Source organism: Macrotis lagotis, chromosome 4 (assembly GCF_037893015.1).
Source record: "Macrotis lagotis isolate mMagLag1 chromosome 4, bilby.v1.9.chrom.fasta, whole genome shotgun sequence".
Classification (NCBI taxonomy): Eukaryota; Metazoa; Chordata; class Mammalia; order Peramelemorphia; family Peramelidae; genus Macrotis; species Macrotis lagotis.
Window position 1 is genome coordinate 71901597 of NC_133661.1, and position 22089 is coordinate 71923685.

Consider the following 22089-nt stretch of genomic DNA (forward strand, 5'->3'; position numbering starts at 1 on the left):
TCATTGTTGTCCACATATTTTCAACTCTTGACGACCCCATCTGGGGTATTCTTGGCAAAGATACTGGAGTGATTTGCCATTTCCTTCTCCAGCTTATTTTGCAGTTGAAGAAACTGAGGTAAACAGGGCTAAGTAATTTGCTTAGAATCACATAACTAATGGGTGTCTAAGGCCAAATTTGAGTTTGAGTCTTCCTGACTTCAGGTTCAGCGACCTATATACTTCGGCAGTTAGATAGATGCCCCAGTGAATAGATTAAGGACGAATAGATGATGCTTTTTATACATCATCTCATTTGTGTTTGGGTCAGACGGTCCAGATGTTCTTATTATTTTACAGGTGAGATATTAGAGCTTCAATGACTTGCCCAAGGTCACCCCCGCTGGTAGATGAATCCTAAAGATGGGGCACTTTCCACAAGCATGAGTGATGGCAGCGGGAGGTGACTGCTAGATCAGCAAGAAATCTCCAACCAAGATTTACAAGCCGGCGTTGTGAAACAATACAGGAAACAATTTCTTTTCCAACTTTCCAATTTTGCCCTCGACTAGCTTCCTTGGGGATGAGAGCAGCAACGGCATTTTGAGTAAAAAGCATCGTTTTAGCCTTACCTTCTTCGACAGACCTTCACTACCTAGCTGACCTGGAAGTTGTGAAGAAGAGGTGTTATCTTGTTTGTTTGTTTTCCCCCGTAAAGACAAAACACAGTCGGATGCTGGAAGCACCCCCAGAGCTTGGTGGTCCCGAAGGAGCGCCCTCCGGCAGCGCTCAGCCCGGGCGTGCTGGCGTGGAAGAGAACTCGGCGGGGACCCGAGGGTGCCCGGGGACCACGCGGCCGCACCTCGCGGACGGGGCAGCGGAGGCCGGGGGGGCGCGCTGGGGCCGCCCGGGGGTGCGCGCCCGCCCGTGACCGCCCCGGCCCCGCCCCTCATTCATGCCTCGGCGTGGCCCCGCCCCCTCCTCCCAGCCGCCTCCCTCTCCCGGGCCATCCGGGTCAGCCCCCCCCCGGCCGGCCCCGCCCCCGGCCCCGCCCCGCCCCTCGCGGGCGGGGGCGGAGCCTGCGCGGTGACGTGGCGGCGTGCGCGGTGACGTCGGCCGGCGCTCTCGTTCCTCGGGCGAGCGGCGGAGGCAGGAGGACGCGGCCCGGAGCCCGGAGCAGCTCGGCGGACCGGCCAGGCGGGGGCTCGGGCTCGGGCTCGGACGCCCGCCCCGTCCTCTCCCGCCCCCAGCCGCCCCGCGGGGCCTCGGGGGGCCCCGGGCCCTCGGACTCGCGCTTCGCTTCCCGCGGTGAGTGCGGCGCCGGGGCCGGGAGCCGGGCCCGGGGCCCGGGGGCGGCTCCTCCGGCCGGAGCCGCCGGGGGGGATGTTCCGGGGCCGCCGCCGCCGCGGCCGTGACCCCGGCGGGGGGCGGGGGGAGGGGCCGGCGGCCCGGCGGGGGGCGGGGCCGGGGGCGCCGGAGAACAATAGCGGGGTGAAGGGGGCCGGGAGGGGGCGGGGGCGGGGACGCGCCGCCCCCCGGGCCCCCCCCCGAGGATGGGCTGCGCCCGCTGTGTTTGCCTCCCTCCATGTGGCACGGCGGATGGCACGGGGCGGGGGAGAAGTTGTGCGGGACTTGGGGGGCGCGCTGCGAGCCCCCCGCCCGCGGCCGAGGGGATGCCCCCGCGCCCCGCCTGCTGTGTTTTTGTTTGCTTTCTGCCCTGTGTGCAGCTTTGTTTACGCCGGCGACGTGCCGCGGTTCTGCCCGGACCCATCAGTGCCCAGGGGGAGCCGTGTCCTGCCCAGCTTCCTCTGCCCGAGTGGCAGGCGGAAACAGCAGTTGTGGCCGGGGCTCTTCCTAGGACGTTTTTAAAATGAAATTTAAATTTTTAAAAATTTCTTAAAAGGGAACTGATTTTTCCCTTTCTTTATTATCGCAAAGGCTTCTGCTTAACACATAGTAGGCGCTAAATACATCTTTTAACTCGACTGGACTTTGGGCAAATTAATAAAAGCATATTTCTTTTATGCTTTCCCCCCCCCCCCTTTGAGTTCTGTCAAATATTTTCTATGAATTCGTCACCAGATAGTAAACTGTGCCCAATAAGCACAGTTGACTTTACAGTTAGGGATAGGGACCGGACTCGGGATTTATTGCATCCCTATATGGAACTTAAGTAAGGAAATTCCCTCTCAAAATGCAAGTTGCTTCCTCCTCTGCAATGGACCATCTCAGATGCCCGAGAGGTTGTGACTTGCTCAGAGTTACAAGGGCAGTCCTTGTCGGGGGAGGGACCTAAACCTGTGACTTGATGGTTCCAAGCCAGCTCTCTCGACTGTGCCACATTAGATAAGATTAAAAAAAAATCCTTTGACCTAGGTTCAATGAACTTATTTGATTATGAGCTCGCTAGTTTTTTGTTTATGTGACTCCTTGGCAGTTTCAGTAGCCATTCTAAGTAAGAGCTAGGAGCAGAAGGTAAAATGAAATTTTAATGTGATATGTGGCTATAAGTCATAGTCCTAATTTATCCCTTAAAGAGAGAAAGCTATACGACGACTTGATATTTAAGATCCTCGTTTGTAAAATTCAGGGATTGGATCAGATTCTCCCTAAGACTCCTTTTGTCATTAATAGTCTATGATTCAATGTGAGGTGCTTTTAGTATTTGCTTTTTTTTTTTAAGTTTGGAGCCCAGTATATTAGAAACTAAAGAGTTAAAGATGAACAAACTTGCCAAATTTTCCTTTTAATTTTGCATTATATTTTGTACATGCATATGGAAAGCCACATGCAATTGTCATCATTTGAAATGACTTAGTGGCCCTCTTGTTTACTGCCTTTCCCCAAGAAGGTGAATCTTGAATAACCATTGAAGTGTTATTACTTCAGTAAATTGACTTTTGAGTCTCACCATCCTGAAAACAAAAATGTTGCAACTCAGTAGTTATCTGAATAACTATTGAATAAAACTATGAATAAAATGATACAAGTTTTAATTATTAAGTCATAAGTCCTTATGGCACCAGCACATTTCCAATTTTCTTTGTTATTAAAAAATTTTAGAGGAAACATGTTCCTTAAACTGCAAGTACTAAATTTTTTATTTTTATTTCTCTGCATCACCGTCATTTCTCATTTTATAACCCTATTCTTCCTCTTCCTTAAGCCCTCTCTTATAACAAAGAAAAATAATTAAACAAAAGTGATGGATAAAATCTGTGTATAAAATTTGGTACACATAGTTCCCCACCTTGCAACAAACTTTTCTTCTAAGAAGAAATATTTATATTTTATTTTCTCAGAACCAAAATTTTGCTTTATACCAGTTGAGCTCAGCTTCCTTCTAGTATTCTTTTAACATTATTGTTATCATTATGAAATAGTTCACCTGGTTCTGTTTTCTTGTACACCTATATCACATTATATAAATCTTCCTGTGTTTCTCTAAATTCTTATTAGGATTCCTTACTTTACAGTAATATTATATTACTTTATTGACACCTCTTTTTTAAAATCTTTTCTACCTCAGTGGGAGTACTACTATGATATGTTTTATATAAGACCTTTCTTTTTGTCATTTTCATCTTTGGAATATATACCTAATTGTAACTTCCTGGGTCAGAGGCCATGAACAGCTTATTGGCTTTTCTTACATAATTCCAAATCATTTTCCAGCATATTTGAGTCAGTTCAGAGCTCCAACAGCAGAATTCAACAGAATTTATTAAATATCTCCTCTATGCCAATCCCTGTCGCTACAACAACAAAAAAAGGAAAAATTCCTTCTCTTAAGGAAATTACATTTTATTGTGGGAAACAACATGGACTAAAAAAATTGAATCAAGCAGAAAAAGTAATTTCTGGAGTGAACATACACTCCTTGTTCACTTTTAAAGGCAGGGTGGGTTTCCTCTAAGCTAGAGAAGAAGAGGAAGCTGATTCTAGACAATAGGATCTACTTTGCAAGGCACAGAGATGTTGGGGGGCATATTGGGTATGAGAAACAGTAAGTAATGGAGGAGAGTCCTGTTTGGTAGGACAGGTAGGTGAACTGGATCCTGATTCTGAAGGGTTTCTAAAGCCAAAGGCAACAATTGGTATTTCATCCTGGAGGCACGAAGGAGCTTACGAAGCTCTGGAGAGTGGCATAGATTTGTGCCTTAGGAATGCCTTTAGCATCTAATAGAAGCTGATAGATTAGGGACTAGATTTGGGGAGACCAACTAGACTATTTCAGTAGTCCAGGCAAGGAATAATGAAGACCTGGTCTAGTGCAGTGGCTGTATGAGTAGAGAGAGCGGAGATAGCTATGAAGGATATTCTAGAGATAGAATTAACGAGACATGGCAGCTGATTGGGATTGATGGACAGAAATGAATGGAGAATGACTGAGTTTGGGAACCTAGGTGACTAGAAGGATGGTTGGACCCTTACCAGAAATATGGAAGTTAGTAAGAGGATGGATATGTGCATGTATCTATCTAGGTCATTGATAATGTGGAACTGGAGTATGGGAAAATTAAGAATGTTTGTATATATATTTACACATGCACATATAGACATATACACACATATGCACACATAGCCAGAAGACTCTCTGATAGATACAATGTTGGATAGAGGTGATAGTTGAGGCCAAGGAAGTGATGGGATTACCAAGAGAGAGGCTAGAGAGAAAAGAGAAGATCATCCTTTAGGAGGATGAGACAAGAATGATCTAGCAAATGACCCAGAGAAGCAGCTGAACAATTAGTAGCATAGAAGAACAGGAACATGAAAACTCAGGAGGAGATGACATCAAGTAGGAAGAGAGTAGTTGATAGTGCTAGACACTGCAAAGAGAATAGAAGCAAGAAAGGTCTCTAAGAGATCATGAGTAACCTTGGATGGAACATTTTCAGATGAATGAGGTCAGAAAGTCAGATTGAAAAGTGAGAGTAGAAACACTGAAATGTGGGTTCAAGAGACTTCTGATTCCTTGTGGGAATGATACAATCTCATGAAGTGTGGGTTAAACCTGGGGATGTTTATAAACAGTAGGTACAGAGCTAATGGATGAGGAATTTTGATCATCAAGAGATGATCAAAGGGACAAAGTGTGGGAGGAGAAGGTAGAGAATTATTAGTGTACCTGCCTTTTCACAGACCCTCTGACATTTCAGTTGAATGAATAGGGAGTGGAATCTCAGTATTATATTTGGCATTTCTTGTTATTTGTGCTTTAAAATGATTTTCCCTTTGAATATCACTGCCTAATCTTTAGCAGCTTATACTAGGTGAGGTAGTGTGATAAAAATGGAAATATTCTTGGAATGGGAATCAGGAGACCCAAATTGTGTTCCCATTTCTTCCTCTAGCTTATTTTATGATGTTGAGGTGATGACTTTGTTTCTTTGTTAATGAAAGGAGGGGTGGGACTAGATTTGCTCTCTCAAACCCTTACCCCCCCCCCCCAGCAATATTATGCAGTTCTTTGTTCAGATTTGAAAAAAAGAAATAGATTTAGATAGCAGCATATTAGCCTTAAAGTGTTTTGGGTATCCAAGACATATATGCTGCTATGATCTTCTAACAAGATTTCAATTGAGAACCATTTCATATAGAAAGTTCTCTCCCTCTCTCTCTCTCTTTCCCTCCTGCCCTCTTCCCACCCCTACCCCCATTCACTTTTAACCATGTGCTTTTGTCTCCCAGAAGTCTTTGCTTATTTGTGCAAGAATCTTCTCAGGCACACATGCCATATGGACCCAAACTTACTCTTTTGCCATCTGTACCTTCCATTTCATTTCATGTCTCATCCATAAATATGCTGTATATTTCTGAGTCTTACCCCTCATTATTATCCTCTGTTCTGTGAAGCATTTGAAATAAATCATTGTATTAGAATCAGCAGAATAATGAAGTGCTTTCTTGTTTTGAGCTACTTTTCTAAGACAGTATAAAGACTAGTCTTTGTTCACATATATATATACACACAACAGGCATACAAATAATACATATAGGTGAGAATTTCTTAAAGAATTTTTGAAGTGTGCAGTTCTGTGGTTACCTTGATAGGTAAAAATTGCTGATGAATAAAATTTAGAAAATGATACACTGCAAAAAGGATGAAATGCATAAACTGAAACATCAAGCTCTCAGTGCCATAGTGAACTTTTAAAACTGACAGTGGATCCTTTTGGGGTGACAGGAAAGGGAGGGAGGTTGAGACTCCCTGATAAGCATAGCTTGGAAGTACAATGGCCACTCAGCCCTGATCTCAAGACTGATCAGAAGGCAAACTTTAAGCTACTCTGTTTTTCTACCCTGGACTGGTTTACTCCTCTTTAGCCTTTGGCCTTCCACTTCAGGGCTCTCGATATTGGTGCTAGACTTAGAGCAAACATCCAGTTGGCTTTAGCTATACTGAAGCTCAGATCTGACAAACTCAAGTGATCCACCATCCTAAACTTCCCTAGCAGAAAAAGACAACAGATACCCCTATACACAACTTGAGAGTGAATTTGAGTTTTAAGGATAAGACTCATTTGGCATTAATAAACATAGGGTTCTAGCAGCTAGGTGGCATAATGGATAGAGCACCTGCCCTGGAGTCAGGAGGACCTGAGTTCAAATCTGGCCTCAGACAACACATTAATTGCCTAGCTATGTGACACTTGGGCAAGCCACTTAACCCTATTCATTGTCTTAAATGAAAAAAATATGGTAGGGTTCTTTGTATTAGGAATGTGGCTTTTTGTTGGGTTTGGGATAGGTTTTTAAAATTTAAATTAGAATTTGAGTCAGTAGATGTTTGTTGCTATCTTTTCTATGTAAAGCATTACATATGTTTATGTAATGCTTTAAAATTTATTAAGTATTTTCCTCATAAATGGGGCATGAAGGAGGTAGTACAGATCTCCTTTTACAGATGAGAAAATTGATTTGGAGAGATTGTGATTTATGTATGTTCACATAGCTAGTTAATCTCCTTGCCAGGACTTGAAACTTAAAAAACTGAAGTGGGTGATCTGACTCCAAGACAATGCATTTTCATTATAATGGCAAAAATTAAGCCTGTGATTTCATTGTTGGGGGACATATTCTGACCCACAACAGATTACAATGTATCTGAGAAATATTTAACAAATAAATGAAAATACAGTAGAACAAAGAAAAAATTCTAAGTCAGTATGCAGTCTCCAGGGACCCTGATGTAAGATTTAACGACTCCCTTTTCTATTTCAGTTTGACATTATTGCCTAGAGCCTGAGAGACTCAGGGACTTGTGCAGGATGACAAGGTCAGGATTCTCCGAAGCAGAACTGGAACCCAGTTATTTCTGCTTTGAAGGATAACTGTCTACTATGCAATGCTATCATTCTTCTTCTATCATATAATTATATATTTTATGAAAGATGGGCTGGGGGAGAATTCAACAACATTTTGGCAGAATAGAAAGGTTATTTTTAGATAATTGTGGTTTGTTTTTTTTTTTTTTTTGAGATACCCATTGACTTCCAGGGGAAATGCCTATTGGCATAGAATGAATTACACTAATATAAAAACTCAAACTTTGCTAAAAATGATTGTTGAAAACTCTCATCGCATGTGGTTGGAAAAATAAATAAAATATTGAAATTTTAAAAAGAACAAATTACATTAAAATTAATTTGATTGGAAATTTCAATATTCTGTCTAATGCTGTCATGGGGATGTCCTCCTGAGGAGTCTAAATAGTTTAAAAAACCAACAAATCATTTATATTTATAACAAATCCGAAATCAACCAGTCACAGAATAATCAAGTTGTAATTAAGAGTTTGAATTTGAACTACCAAGTATGACTTATTAATCTGTTTTGTTAGTGAACTTAAGTTTCTATATTTGAATCATACAGTAGTTGAGTTGCTTTAGTAATATGTGACCATTAAGATGCTAACTTTGACGTTTCTTTTCTACAGTGAAACTATTGATCTGTTAACTTTTATAAAGGAAATAACTATAAAAAGGGGGGAAATCATGACAGTAGACAGATAATATAATTTTTGTTTCTTTTAGTGAACTCTGTTGTTTACTGTCTAAGTAGTTTAATTCTTTAAAAAAAAACAAATTCCTAGAAAGAAAAATAATGAACTTATTGGTCTCTGACATTTCAGAAGTGAGCTATGATTTTTAAATTTAGGCATTCTAGTAACTGAGGATGGGTATTAAAGATTATTCTGTTATTGAAAGGATAGTACAAAGGAAAGAGCCTGGTATTGGGAGTCAGGAGAAGTGATTCTAGGTTTCCACAGGTCTTCCAGGGTAAAGCAACTGGGGTTCTTGTTTCTTTATGAAAAGAAAGATTTGAATTAGATAATATTAAAGGTATCTTTAAGTTTTAATTGTCATCTTGTTTCTTCAGATCACAGGACTAAGAAAGGAATCCTTTAACATTTCAACTGGAGTTGCCTCATAAAAAAAATTGATTCTCTGAAGAAACAGAAGCATGTCCCATTTCCTCCCTCAATTCACCTCTTTTTTCTCACCTCATCCCCCCAATTCTCCTCTTATGAAGTCATCTGGTTGATTTTTGAGAAATTTGGTATGGTTTTATATAATGGTGTGCTTCATAAAACCTATACTTTAAAAATGGATTTTATTTGAAATGAAATAATTCACACAAGTTTCCTTAAAAGTGGTAACTCTGATTTGTCATTTCAGTATAGTTAACATAAAATAAAAACAATACTCATGATTGTTTTTTATTAATAAATTTGTTTCATCAATAGATCATCTTTGTATTAAGGCATAATTATATCTGTTATACATATGGTAGATTGCCTTGAAATCCACAATTGCAGAAGATAATCCATTAACATCAGGAAACAATTTAGTAAACATTTGTCAAGACCTTTTCATAAGTAAAGTTCTGTTCTAGGGTCTGGGAATACAGAACCAAAGAAGTCACTACCAGGGAAATTAAGAAGCAAACTAAGGACCATGACACAAGAAATAGTGAAAGACAAATAAGAGATATGATGGAGGTAAAAAACTGATGAGACTCAGTAGCTAATTGGATGAGATCAATGGAAGAGTCAGAAATGATTCTGAGATGGTGGATTTGGCTGCTTAGATGGCAGAACTTTCTACCAAAGTTGAAAAACTACAGTGGAACCACATTTTTTAACTCCATTTGAAATGACTTCAATAATACAAACTAACATTTAGATAGCACTTTATGGTTTGCAAAACTCCTTACACATATCTCATTGGATCCTCACAAATAACTCTGAGCTATGTGCTGTGATTTCTGTCATTTTACAAATGAAGGCACTGAGGCTGAGAGAAGTCAGGTGACCTGCTGAGGATCACATAAGCTAATAAGGGTGAGCCAGAGTCAAACTGCAGTCTTAATGGCTCCAAATTCAGTATAATATCCACTGTCATGGCAATCTCCAGCAGGAGAAGTCCAGGATTGGCACCACTTAGGAGAATTGGGAAGCTTTCTAAGAAAAGGGGTCAGTTGAACCCATGGAAACAGAGAAGATCTCTTAGAGAAAAGAAAGCGACCTAAACAGAATCTCTAGTTACATCTAGGTTGGGGTGTTTAGATGTTTATATGAGTACAGAAATAGAGACTGAAAATGGAATAGTGAGTGAAGAAGGAGAACAAAGTGAGAGTGGCTATTTTGTGTGCTAGAGAAAGATTTAGACCACAGTAAGAAAAGGTGCAAAAGAAGTTTTGAAATAATGGGACCTGAAGCAAGGAAGGCCTTGAGTTTATTAGCAGTTTATTAGCATTGGTAACCTTGGAGAAGGTAATCCATATGCAAGAATTTGAGAAGTAAATAGTTAGGAGCAGCTGGGCCATGCACTAAATAGAGCACTGGCCCCAAAGTCAAGAGGATCTGAGTTCAAATGTGGACTTAGATACTTAGTAGCTGTGTAACTCTGGTCAAGTCACTTAACCCCAATTGCCCCCAGAAAAAATAAGTAGATAGTAAGGGAGTTAAGAGACTCACCTGAATTCATATCTGACCTCAAACACTTAATAACTGTGTGGCTCTTGGCAAGTCACTTAAACCTGTTTGCCTCAGTTTCCTTATCTGTAAAATGAGAACAAGAAGGAAATGGGAAACCACTCCACTGTCTTTCCAAGAAGGGAAACCCCAAATGAGGTCAAGAGTTGGACAATCCTGAAAAATTACTCAACAATGTTGGGTCTAGAGTACAGCTCTGGGAATAAAAGGAAATACAAAGTTTAGTTATTCCTGCCCTCAAGGGCTGTGCCCTTTGTTTGGCCAATGAGACAGCATAATACAGTACTATGTAACTGCATGGGAGAGGTAACAAAAAGTCTAGAAAGGTTTGGTAGAGCTTTAGTAAAGGAAGAATTCAGCCAAAGGGAGATATCACGAATGTCAGCTCTGACCTGGTCAACAGCTACTCTCTAGCCTCCTCTTGTTCCAGTCACAGGTAAAGAAGGAAACTGTCCCTAATTGCAAGGAGCTTACATTGTAATAGGAAGGACACCAAGTATATGTAAAAACATACAACATAAATACAAAGTTAATACATAGAAATGTATACAAAGTACCTGCAGGAAGGGAGGAAGATACTTTAGCAATGGGGGAGTTGATCAGGAAAGGCTAGTAAGAAGATGATCTGAGCTGGGTCTTAAAGGAGGAGTTTTTATTATCAGTTTAAAATGTCCAAGTGTGTGTGTGGGGGTGCAGCTAGGTGGTGCAGTGGATAGAGCACCTGCCCTGGAGTCAGAAGTACCTGAGTTCAAATCCAGCCTCAGACACTTAATAATTATCTATCTATCTGGCCTTAGGCAAGTCACTTAACCCCATTGCCTTGCAAAAACCTAAAAATAATAATAAAATGTCCAATGAGATGTCTGGCATTGACTGAAAAGGCCTAGGCAAGAATGAAGATGATCAACATAAGAACCAGTAGACAATTGGGAGAGTGTCATCTCAGAATGCATCAAAACCATTTAGAAGATAGACTATATATTGACTGAACTTTTTTTCATAAAGCTAATATTAAAAAGAATTTAATGCCTTAATGGGGAAAATAACATGTTGAGAAGATACATTCCAGGTAGGAACTCTTAAGGGATCTTCCTCATTTTTCCATTTATCAGCTTCCTGATTCCAAAGCTATAAAAAGGTAATCAAGTTGTTTATAGTTAGCATATCCTTAACACAAATTGTAGACATTTTCAGCTAGATTTTATATCTGATGCAACTGTAATATTATATGCAACTAATAATATAATGATAATACTATGTAGTAGTAGTAGTAGTAGTAGTAGTAGTAGTAGTAGTAGTAGTAGTAGTAGTAGTAGTTGTTGTTGTTGTTGTTAAGGAAACTTGACATTATAGGCAGCTATACAGTGGAGTGTATGGAGTGCTGAACTTTGAATCAGGAAGACCTGAGTTAGAATTCTGCCACAGATAGTTACTAGCTATGTGACCCTGAACAAGTCAACTAATCTCTCTTAGATTCAATTTCTTATTTATAAAATAAATATAATAGCATGCATAGTTTCAGTGATCAAATGAGTTAATATATCTAAAGTGATTTGTAACTATTAAATGCTGAATGAGTCATCACTTCTGCTTCTACTTTCATCATATATATGTATGTATGTATGTATATTCTGTACAAATGCCAGATAATATGTTATTCCTGTTTTTCTGGGCCCCTCATTTTGTGATCCTTTCAAACTAGTCTCAGGCCTTTTAGAAGCAAATTGTCATCCCATCCTGCCATAGGAGAGTTAATTTCATTCTTAATTTTGCTAAATTGCCAAATTCCATCAGAAAGATTAGCCTACATTTTGTCATCTAAATTGTGTTGCTTATTTCTAATCAGAATAGTCAGTCAACAGTTATTTATTAATACCCTCCTAGACATTATATAAAGTCAAAAGCTTTCTGGTCTCTGCTTTAAAGGATCTTATAGTCTATCTGGGAAACATATTTGCACTTAGCAACTTAAACAAATTACAAGGTAATTTTTTGCTAGATGCATGACCAACTGGGAGGATCAGGAAAGGCTTCATGTAGCAGTTGATCTTTGAAGGACAGCACTAGGGTTACAGAAAGCACCACTCTAAAGAAGCTTTCGGTCTAATGGGAGAGACAGCATGCAAACAGATGTATACAAAGCAAATTGTATACAAGGTAAATAGGGAATGATGAAAAAGAGAAAGCACTAGAAATAAGGAGTTAGGGGAGGTTGTTATATAAAGTGGGTTTCCTTGGAAAAAAAGTCAGGAGGTCAGTAGCTGGAGCAGAGGAGGGAGAGCATTTGGAAAGAGGAGGTGGGGTTTAGCCAGAGAAAATTCCCAGAGGCAAGAGATGGAAGGTCTTGCTTTTGGAGCAAACAGGATTGTCACTGGATTGAAGGGTTTGGGATAAAATATAAGAAGACTGAAAAGACGAGGTGACTGAGTTATTAAGGGCTTTAAATGCATTTCCTTCTGGAAACAAAGAGAAGGGTACTGAAGTTTATTGAATAGGTGAGTGATATGGTGGGGACCTGTGTTTTAGGAAAATTGATTTAGTGACTGAATAAACAGTAGAGAGAGATGATGCAGGTAGACACCTACAGGCTATTGCATTAATTGAGGTGATGAAGTCCTGCACTATAGTAGTGGCAGAGGAGATATTCAAGGCATAGCCAAGAAATGTTACAAGGAGGAAATCAGCAGACCTTGAAAATAGCTTAGGTATAGGGGTGAAAGATAGTGAGGAATCCAGAAGGACTCCTAGATTGTGAATCTGAGAGACTAGGAGAGTGGTGCTACCCTTTTCAGTGACAGGGAGGCTGAGGAAGGAGGGACACTTAGGGGAAACGTAATGAAGTATTTTTGGTCTTAGACTGTAAGATATTTACTGCAAATGCTGTTTGAGATGTCAGAAAGACATTTGGAGATGTGATAATGGAAATCAGCAGAAATTGGGGAAGATAGATTTGAGAATCAGCAAAAAGATGGTAATTAAAGCCATGGGAGCTGATGATCTCACCAAGTGAAGTATTATAGAGGGAAAAGAGAAGGCCTCAAACAGAACCTTAGGATCCCTAAAGTTAAATGATATAATCTGGAGGAGAATACAGCAAAGGGAGATAGAGAAGTTGTCAGATAGGTAGAAGGAAATCAGGAGAGAGTAGTCAAGGAATAGAAAGTGATCAGCAGTGTCAAAGGCTACAGAGAGGTCAAGGAGAATGAGGATTGAGAAAAGGCCATTAGATTTAGCAACTTAGGTCATTAACAGCTTTAGAGCAGTTTTGGTAGAATGATAGGGTCAGAAACAGGATTGTAAGGGGTCAAGAAGAGAGTGAGGAGAGATTTAAAAAATGGGAGACACCTATTTTAGAGGGCCTTTTTTAGGAATTAAGCTACAAAAGGCAGAAGAGATAAGAGAATACTAACAGGCATGGAAGGATCAAGTGAGTATGTTTTTAGGCCAGAGGAGAGATGAGCATGTTTGCAGGCAATAGAGAGGGTGTGATTGAAATGATGTGAAAGAGCAGGGATGACAGAGGGGGCAAGCTATTCAAGGTGACTGGATGGAATGGGATCATTTGAACAAAGAGAGGGGTAGGCTTTGGTAAAGTCACTTTATGAGAGCAGCTAAGATTATTCAGTGGATAGAGTGCCAGACTTGGCAAGTCAAAAAGTTTCATCTTCTGAGTTCAGATGTGACTTTAGACACATTACCTATGTGACCCTAGATAAGTCACTTATAACCCTGTTTGCCTTAGTTTCCTTATCTGTAAAATGAACTGTAGAAGGAAATGGCAAATCACTCTAGTATCTCTGCCCAGAATATTCCAAAAGGGCACAGTGAAAAGACTGAGTGGAGTTAGGAGAAAAGTTTGGAGTAGTAGAATTGAGAGGGATGGGAATGAGGCATCAGCTTTTGGCGGGGGGGGGTGGATTGGAGTTTGGAAAATGAGTGACAGGAGTTCAGAGTCACTGGGAAGTAAAAGATATGATCAGGTATGAGAATATTCTTCATTGAATAGAGGGAACCTCAAGAGGACAGGTGCAATAACAAGTCAGAGGAAAGGTTATACTGGAGGTTCTTAATATTCCAGTTGAGAAATTGGACTGGCAGCAGGAGGTAGAAGATGCTTTGTAGTGGCACAGATAGAAATAGTTGCTTTAGGGCAGATGCCCAGCCTGACTCCAAGCAACTGTTCCTCAGGAAACATGGTGCATTGAGCAGGAGATGGAAGGCTCAGGGTGCTAGCATAACTGAGGCAGCATCAGAAAGGGGAAAACTCCCTATTCTGACTATGGTTATGAGAAAAACTCTGAGCTATTTGATAAATTCCTCCAGAAATGGAAGAGAGAAACAGACAGAGATAGAGGTGGGGGGGGGGGGGGGGAAGTGTGTCAGAGAGAGAGAGAGAGTGAATGTGTGTCTGGTTTTTGTGTCTCCATCTGTGGGTATGTCTGTGTTAATATTGTACCTTGATTTATGCAGTGTTTGTGTAACATGCAAGACAATGTTTTGCATATAGTAGATGCTCAAACTTGAGTTGAATTGAATATCTTGGCATTTTTGTCAACAGAAAGAATGGGAATGAAAGTTTCTTCTAGCCACCACTTCACCTCCCAGTAGGCTAATAATATAGCTGGGAGGGGAAGGCGATAAAACCCATACACCTGCTATTTCTTAAACCCCAATCCAAGTCAGTATCAGTGACCTGAAGGAAGGAAAAGGAAGGTAGCTAGACATCTCTTCTTTCTCCCCATTGTTGATATCTACCTGTGTCTGACAGAAATTAGAAGGGAGGGAGGGTAAGATCCTTCTTCCCTGAGACTTCTTCTCCTGCTTTTCCCTCATCTTCATGGCAATTTTCTTTCCACCTTCTGCTTTTCCAACGCCTCTTCTCCCTTCCTTATCCTCCTAAAAAATAAAAACCCTTGTTTCATGGACATTTGCCTGCGGAAAGCTATGGCAGGGCATAAGAGGAAGATAAGTCCTTTCACTCCCTTCTCCCATGTCCACAAGAGAGGTGGAATCCTTGCTATGGGCCTGGAAGCCATTATCACTGACTTAGAAATGGGGAACTCCCTACTTCTGCTTCCAGGGCTGTAACAAAGAGAACTACGTTCTTAGTGTTTCTAGGTTCAACTGAATTTCCTTGCTTTAAATAATGATTGAGTTCTATGGTACATACACCTACATTATGAATTAAAAAGGCTTTAGTGCATGATGCTGAATATTATGTAGTTATACAAATCAGAATAGTATTTCTCATATTCAAAATTCCAAAAGAGTTAACTTTGAGAATTCTTCCTTTCCACACAAATACAGCTAGTAATAATAATTATAACAGCATTTAAAGGTTTGCAAAGTGCTTTACAAAGATTATATTTTATCATACCCTGAAAGGTGGGTACTATTATTGTCATCTCCATTTTATGATTGAAGAAACTGAGGCAAGCAAAGATTATGATTTCCCCATAGTTATTTGACTAGTTTAGGATTGAAACAGAATTTGAACTCAAACCTTCTGATTTCAGGTCCAGTGCTTCAACCAACTACTGTATTACCTTGCTTTTTCTGTACAAACACAGGGAACAGAGATATTGTTTGGAATAGAGTTGAGAAATTGCTTTGTTATGGGATGGCCAGGGTCTGAATGTGGCTGGGAGAATGGAATAAGTATTTATAAAGATTGGGTTCTAGGCACTGTGGCAAAGCTCTTTTTCTTTTTTTTTTATTAAAGATTTTATTTATTCTGAGTTTTACAATTTTCCCCTAATCTTACTTCCCTCCCCCACCCCCACAGAAGGCAGTTTGCCAGTCTTTACATGTTTCCATGATATACAATGATCCAAATTGAGTGTGATGAGAGAGAAATCATATCCTTAAGGAAGAAACATACCAGTATAAGAGATAGCAAGATCAGACAATAAGATATCATTTTTTTTTCCTAAATTTAAGGTAATAATCCTTGGCCTTTGTTCAAACTCCACAGTTCTTTCTCTGGATACAGATGGTATTCTCCATTGCAGAGAGCCCCAAATTGTCCCTGATTGTAGCACTGATGGAATGAGCAAGTCCATCAAGGTTGATCATCACCCCCATGTTGCTGTTAGGGTGTACAGTGTTTTTCTGGTTCTGCTCATCTCATTCAGCATCAGTTCATGCAAATCCCTTCAGACTTCCTTGAATTCCCATCCCTCCTGGTTTGTAATAGAACAATAGTGTTCCATGACATACATAGACCACAGTTTGCTAAACCATTCCCCAGTTGAAGGACATTTACTTAATTTCCAATTCTTTGCCACCACAAACAGGGCTGCTATGAATATTTTTGTACAAGTGATGTTTTTACCCTTTTTCATCATCTCTTCAGGGTGCAGACCCAGTAGTGTTATTATTACTGGATCAAAGGGTCTGCACATTTTTGTTACCCTTTGGGTGTAGTTTCAAATTTCTCTCCAGAAAGGTTGGATGAGTTCACAACTCCACCAACAATGTAATAGCGTCCCAGATTTCCCACAACCCTTCCAACAATGATCATTATTCTTTCTGGTTGTATTGGCCAGTCTAAGAGGTGTGAGTTGGTACCTCAGAGAAGCTTTATTGCTTTGATCTCCTCATCTGTAAATTGTCTTTGCATATCCTTTGACCATTTGTCAATTGGGAAATGGCAAAGCACTTTCTTTTAAAAAAAAAAAAACAACCTTATTTGACCCTCACAACAACCTTTCAAGATAGAAATCTGAAAAAATAGAGATTAAGTGTTTTGCACAGGGTCACACAGGTAAACTCAGGTCTTACAAATTCCAGGTAGCTCTTTCTCTACTCAGCCCTCAGCTGCCTCTAGGGTTCAGAAATTACTTCTTACTGAACAAGTATTATTTCTTAAAATGTATCAATGTTTCTCCTTTCAATTGTAGCAAGATTTTATAGAGAAGAAAAAGTAGATGTGTGGGACAAGTAGTTGCTATCTTAGAAATCTTTTCCTTAGAAAAGTGTAGTTAAAAGTACAATTTGTGATCCTTCAAATTTGTTGAGAACTTTTTCCCTCCTTGAAATAATTTAAATGTCAATTCTTGAGTGCTTCTAAACTTTTAACAAATATTTTCATTTTGAAAAATAAATGAATATTTTATTGACTGAGATAAATGAATATAAGTGTTTTAGATATATAGATGACCAGAATTAGAGACGCAAATTAATCAAAGTCAAGAAGGTTTTCATTCAACATATAAAAGCAAAAAGACAAATCTGAGAAATTGTAAGGATAGTGTTAGAATAAGCAGTGATGAAATCTAGAAGATTCCTAGATTCTGACCGAAAGCCTTCTATATAAAACATCAAAGCAAAGATTAATTATACTAAAATACAAGGACAGTCTGGGGCAAGCTTTAAAATTTTAATCTTACAGTGTAGTGATTTCTTAATTAGGCTATTCTGGCATTTAGTATGAAGGTTGGGTTCCAGATTTAGTAGCACTGGCAGATACACTTGGAGAAACTGAAACTGTGACAATCCAAAGTGCCAGAAATGAAAACATATGCAAATGTTTTTGTTTAGGTGAAAAGTTAAAAAAAAACTCACTAAAAGTCACTGGTGTTAAAAAGTTAGTGATCCCTTGGTTCATCTAGAGATTATAGTAGGGCCTTAATTGCACCATTGAAAAAAGTTCAGCTTAAGATAAAATTAAAGGAAATTGGCTGATTTCTTGACTTTGTTTTGCCATTAAAAAGAGAATTTAATTTATATATTACCCAGAAACTTACTCTCATTTAAGTGCTGTTAAGTTACATTTTAGAATTCCAGAAAGAACCTGACATCATGTAATCCAAATCTTTCATTGAGTAAGAAATGGAGGTCTAGACAGGTGATGTCACTTTCCAAGGTCACATGGGTAGAAAGAAACAGGGATTCAAAACCCCAACTCTATTTTGTTTAAATTGTAAATTTCAAATCTCAAGCAGTAATTTCAGTCACCATAGTTTGTGGAAGCAGCATATAAAACTGAAAAAAAATGCTCATCTACATGTTAAGCTTAGAACATGAATGGTAAGAGAAGGGCAAAGTTAGATAATGATTCAAATAATGTAAATTCATCTCCTTTCCCTTCAAAGATTATATAAGGAATAGTATTAATATCAAAAGGAAAAGTATTAATATCAAAAGAAATAGTTAATAATTAAAAGAAATCTAAGTTAGAATGAATGTTTCATTTTCTTAATTCAGAAAACTTATTTATTCAGGATATTTTTATCATCTTAAAGATAGGAGCCTGGAATATATAGGGTTGTAGGACAGGTGATACATTAGTTTAGCAGGACTGAAAATTTCCTATAGGAAAGTTGAGGGAGTAGTGAAAGAAGAGGTTGTAAAGCTAAATTGGAGTCAGATTATCTATAGATACTTGAAGGAGTTTGGACTTTAGCCTGGAGCCCACATGAAATGATGAGAGTTGAGAGTCTCTTGAATAGTGACAAAGAAAACAAAGTTTAAGGAAGATTAGCTTGGTATTCAAGATGAATTGGAAGAGGGAGGTGGGTGGTCAGAGATCAGTAAAGAGACAATTATAATTAGGGTACTGATAAACTAGGCTTTTACATTTGAAGTCCAAAATCTTTATTTTGGTATTCAAAGCCCTTTATAATCTAACTGTAATTTATTTTTTCCAGCATTATTACCAATTTTTTCTCTTTCACATACCCAATGAAAGTTCCAACACAACCAAACTACTTTCTTTTCTACTTGGGTACTCAAATTTCCTTCTTAACTCAGGAACACCATCCCCCCCCCCCTACCCCCCATTCTGAATTTGTTGTAATTTTACGTATCCTTCAAAGTTTAGTTCAAGTGCTTTGTTTTCCATTACCCTTTATATATTTGTCTCCCTTCTTCAGAATTTTCTTCCTTTTTTTTAAAAAAATAGAATTTTGAATCTGCCATTCAGTCAGTTAATTTAGGCTCATAGATCTAAATCTGAAAGGAGGCCTTAGAGATCTTCTAGGTTAACTCATAGTTTTTTCTTTTTTAGGTTTTTGCAAGGCAATGGGGTTAAGTGGCTTGCCCAAGGCCACACAGCTAGGTAATCATTAAGTGTCTGAGACCGGATTTGAACCCAGGTACTCCTAATTCCAGGACCTATGCTCTGTCCACTGCGTCACCTAGCTGCTGCTTAACTCTCATTTTTTGATGAAGAAATTGAGTCCTAGAGAAGTTAACTGGTTTTTCCCAGTAGTGGAAAACACACAGAATAGTAAGTGGCAGAGTTGTGATTATAGTTATGTGTATACATGCTTTTTCTTCTATATTATAAACAATGAGAAGATCTCTGTCTTATTTAACTTTTGTACTTTTTTCTCCGCCAGCAGGTAGTACAATGACTTAATGACTGGGAAAGTACAGTTAAAAAATACTTTTGAGTTTTTCAGACATAACTCCTAACAGAATCATTATGATACAAGATGAAGGAGATAAGCTCAAGAGAGAGATTAGAATTAGAGATAAAATTTTTTTAATTTTACCTTTTTTTCAAAAAAATACTTTCTCTATTAGAAAAGAAAAATTTAAATCCTTATATGAAATAAGCACAATAAAGTAAAACATTTCTACATTGGTCATGTAAAAATGTATGCTACTTTTTGTATCTTTTGTCCATTACTTCTGCTGAGCTGAGGAGAGCTTTCTTTATCAGTCTTTTGGAATTGTAGCTCATTGTTGGATTATCATTGCATTGATCAGAGTTTTTAAGTCCTTGAAAGTTTTTTGTCTTTTATTTTATAAAACATTCTCCTGGTTCTGCTCTCTTCACTTCGCATGAGTTCATAGAAGTCTTTCCAGGGTTCTCTTAAAACAATTCCATTAATTCATGGCACAATGTGATGTTTCTTCCCAAACATTCCTTTATTGATATACACACCATTACATAATAAATGTAGGGTATTTTTTTCTTTTATCTCTTATGTTGTATCAAAGAATAACATTTAATCGAATTAGTATCTTTTGGGGCATAGTTCCAAATTTATTAGATGGAGAAGTAGGATCAATTTCTTTTTCTTCTAAAAGGCAAAGATGAGTGTATTTTTCTGCTTAATATTTAAGTATCTCTTTTGTACATACAAAGGACTAGTTAGACATTGGAGGGATAAAAATCTGAAGAAAAGATCCTATGCTAGACTAGAGAGAACAAGATATATTCCTAAAGAAGTATGATACAGGGGTGGCTAGGTGGCATAGGGGATAAAGCACCGGTCCTGGAGTCAGGAGTGCCTGAGTTCAAATCCTGTCTCAGACACTTAATGATTACCTAGCTGTGTGGCCTTGGGCAAGCCACTTAACCCCACTTGCCTTGCAAAAACCTAAAAAAATATATATATATATATGATACAACAAAACCAGAAGTCTTTGTGTCTTACACCCATCCCCTCTCTCTGTATGTCTCTGCATCTGTCTCCTTCTCTTTATTAATCTCCAGGGATTCCTTGTTACTTTTAGGATCAAATAGAAAATCCTTTGTTTGACTTTCAAAGTCTTTCTTAAACTAACTAGTCCCTTCTAATTTTTCCAGTCTTCTTACACCTTATTTCCCTCCTTGTATTTTTTATCCAGTCACTCTGGCCTTCTTGCTGTTTCTTGCCCAAGGATGTTCCATCTCTTGACTCTAAGCATTTTTTAAAAGTTTTTGCAAGGCAAATGGGGTTAAGTGGTTTGCCCAAGGCCACACAGCTAGGTAATTATTAAGTGTCTGAGGCCAGATTTGAACCCAGGTACTCCTGAGTCCAGGGCTGGTGCTCTATCCACTGCACCATGTAGCTGCCCCATTCCAAGCATTTTTATTGGCTTTTCCAGATTCTCTCCCTCTTCATCTCTGCTTCCCAGTTTCTTTTCAGGTTCTTTGTATAAGAAGCCTTTCCCAGTCATCCTCAATCCTAGTGCCTGCCTTCTGAAATCATTTCTGACTTTAACCTGCCTATATCTTATGTGTACAGTGTCTGGCACGTATTAGGCACTTCATAAATACTAGTTGACTGACTGATTGTTCTGGGGGCAGTGAAGAGATCTCAGGAACAATTTTGCTTGCTAGCACTTGAATTAAAGAGAGATATAGATAATCCTTGGGAGGAATTGTACTGAAGGTGCCTAACTCACAGGAAATGTAAACTTCAACACATGTGAGGGAGAATTGTGATATAAATTTGTAAAGATATGTTGGAACCAAGTTGTAGAGGTTCCTAAATTTGTATTTCATCCTATATTTTTAATCCCCTCAGATGGCCTTATAGTTTTTTTTGTTAAATTAATTTTCTCAGATCTCCTACCAGGAGAATGTATGCTTCTTGAGGGAAACAACTGTTATTTTTGTCTGTTTCCAGTGTTGAGCAGTGCCTTTTGCAGAGTAGCATAAATGTCTGTTGAATCTTGAATAGCCCTTCAGATTTTCAATCTTATGAGCAGTTAGTTGAAACTGTTAAAGTTAAAAGAAAAAAAATTAACTTGGTGGGTTTTTTTAGGGTTTTTTTTTTTTTGCAAGGCAAGTGGGGTTAAGTGGCTTGCCCAAGGCCACACAGCTAGGTAATTATTAAGTGTCTGAGGTCGGATTTGAACCCAGGTACTCCTGACTCCAGGGCCGGCGCTTTATCCACTGCGCCACCTAGCTGCCCCCTATCTTGGTGTTTAAAGAAGTTATATGTGCTTTTTTCCCCAGAGTAATTTGTTCTTCCTCAAAGATCTCATGGAATGGTTTCTTAGACTAGAGATATATGGTAGTGTAAGAAGTTAGTTTATAGTATTAAAGTGCATTAAAAGAAAATTTAAGGTTAACTCTCATTGCACTGTGTTTAATGTAATCTGTGTCTCAAAGCTTGTGAATATTGAAATTAGAGTAATTTTCTTTCTTATAGTTTGGAAATGACTTACATAATGATCTCTGTGCTGCCAAGATCCACACTACTAAGACACTATAGTCATATGCATATTTTAAAATAAACAGTCTATTTGTTTGTCCCTCTTATTCTTGTAGGTCATATTAATCACTTTGCTAAAAGAGATTTTGATCTTGTTAAAAACCCTGATCTTGTAATGTATTTGAGTTTTCCTCTGGTATTTTATAGAGTCCATCTGTCTTCCAGAAG

The 22089-nt window shown here is 38.9% G+C and overlaps 1 protein-coding gene and 1 long non-coding RNA gene across 6 annotated transcripts in view; one reads left to right on the forward strand and one right to left on the reverse strand.

Annotated features, from left to right (window-relative positions):
• The first annotated feature begins 1077 nt into the window (after positions 1 to 1077).
• Positions 1078 to 22089, forward strand: part of MAPK8 (mitogen-activated protein kinase 8) — a 129158-nt gene continuing 108146 nt past the window's right edge. For 3 of the 5 annotated variants that reach the window (XM_074233099.1, XM_074233098.1, XM_074233100.1), the window contains exon 1: positions 1079 to 1287. The gene's annotated coding sequence lies outside the window, so the exon portion shown is untranslated. Of the gene's footprint in view, positions 1288 to 22089 lie in introns of all 5 variants that reach the window. The other 2 variants (XM_074233103.1, XM_074233104.1) reach the window with 2 other exon arrangements.
• The window catches only part of LOC141521019 (uncharacterized), a 43691-nt gene continuing 42797 nt past the window's right edge, over positions 21196 to 22089 (reverse strand). Inside the window, exon 4 of the long non-coding RNA XR_012477826.1 lies at positions 21196 to 21422. This is a non-coding gene — a long non-coding RNA (uncharacterized LOC141521019). The remainder of the gene's footprint in view (positions 21423 to 22089) is intronic.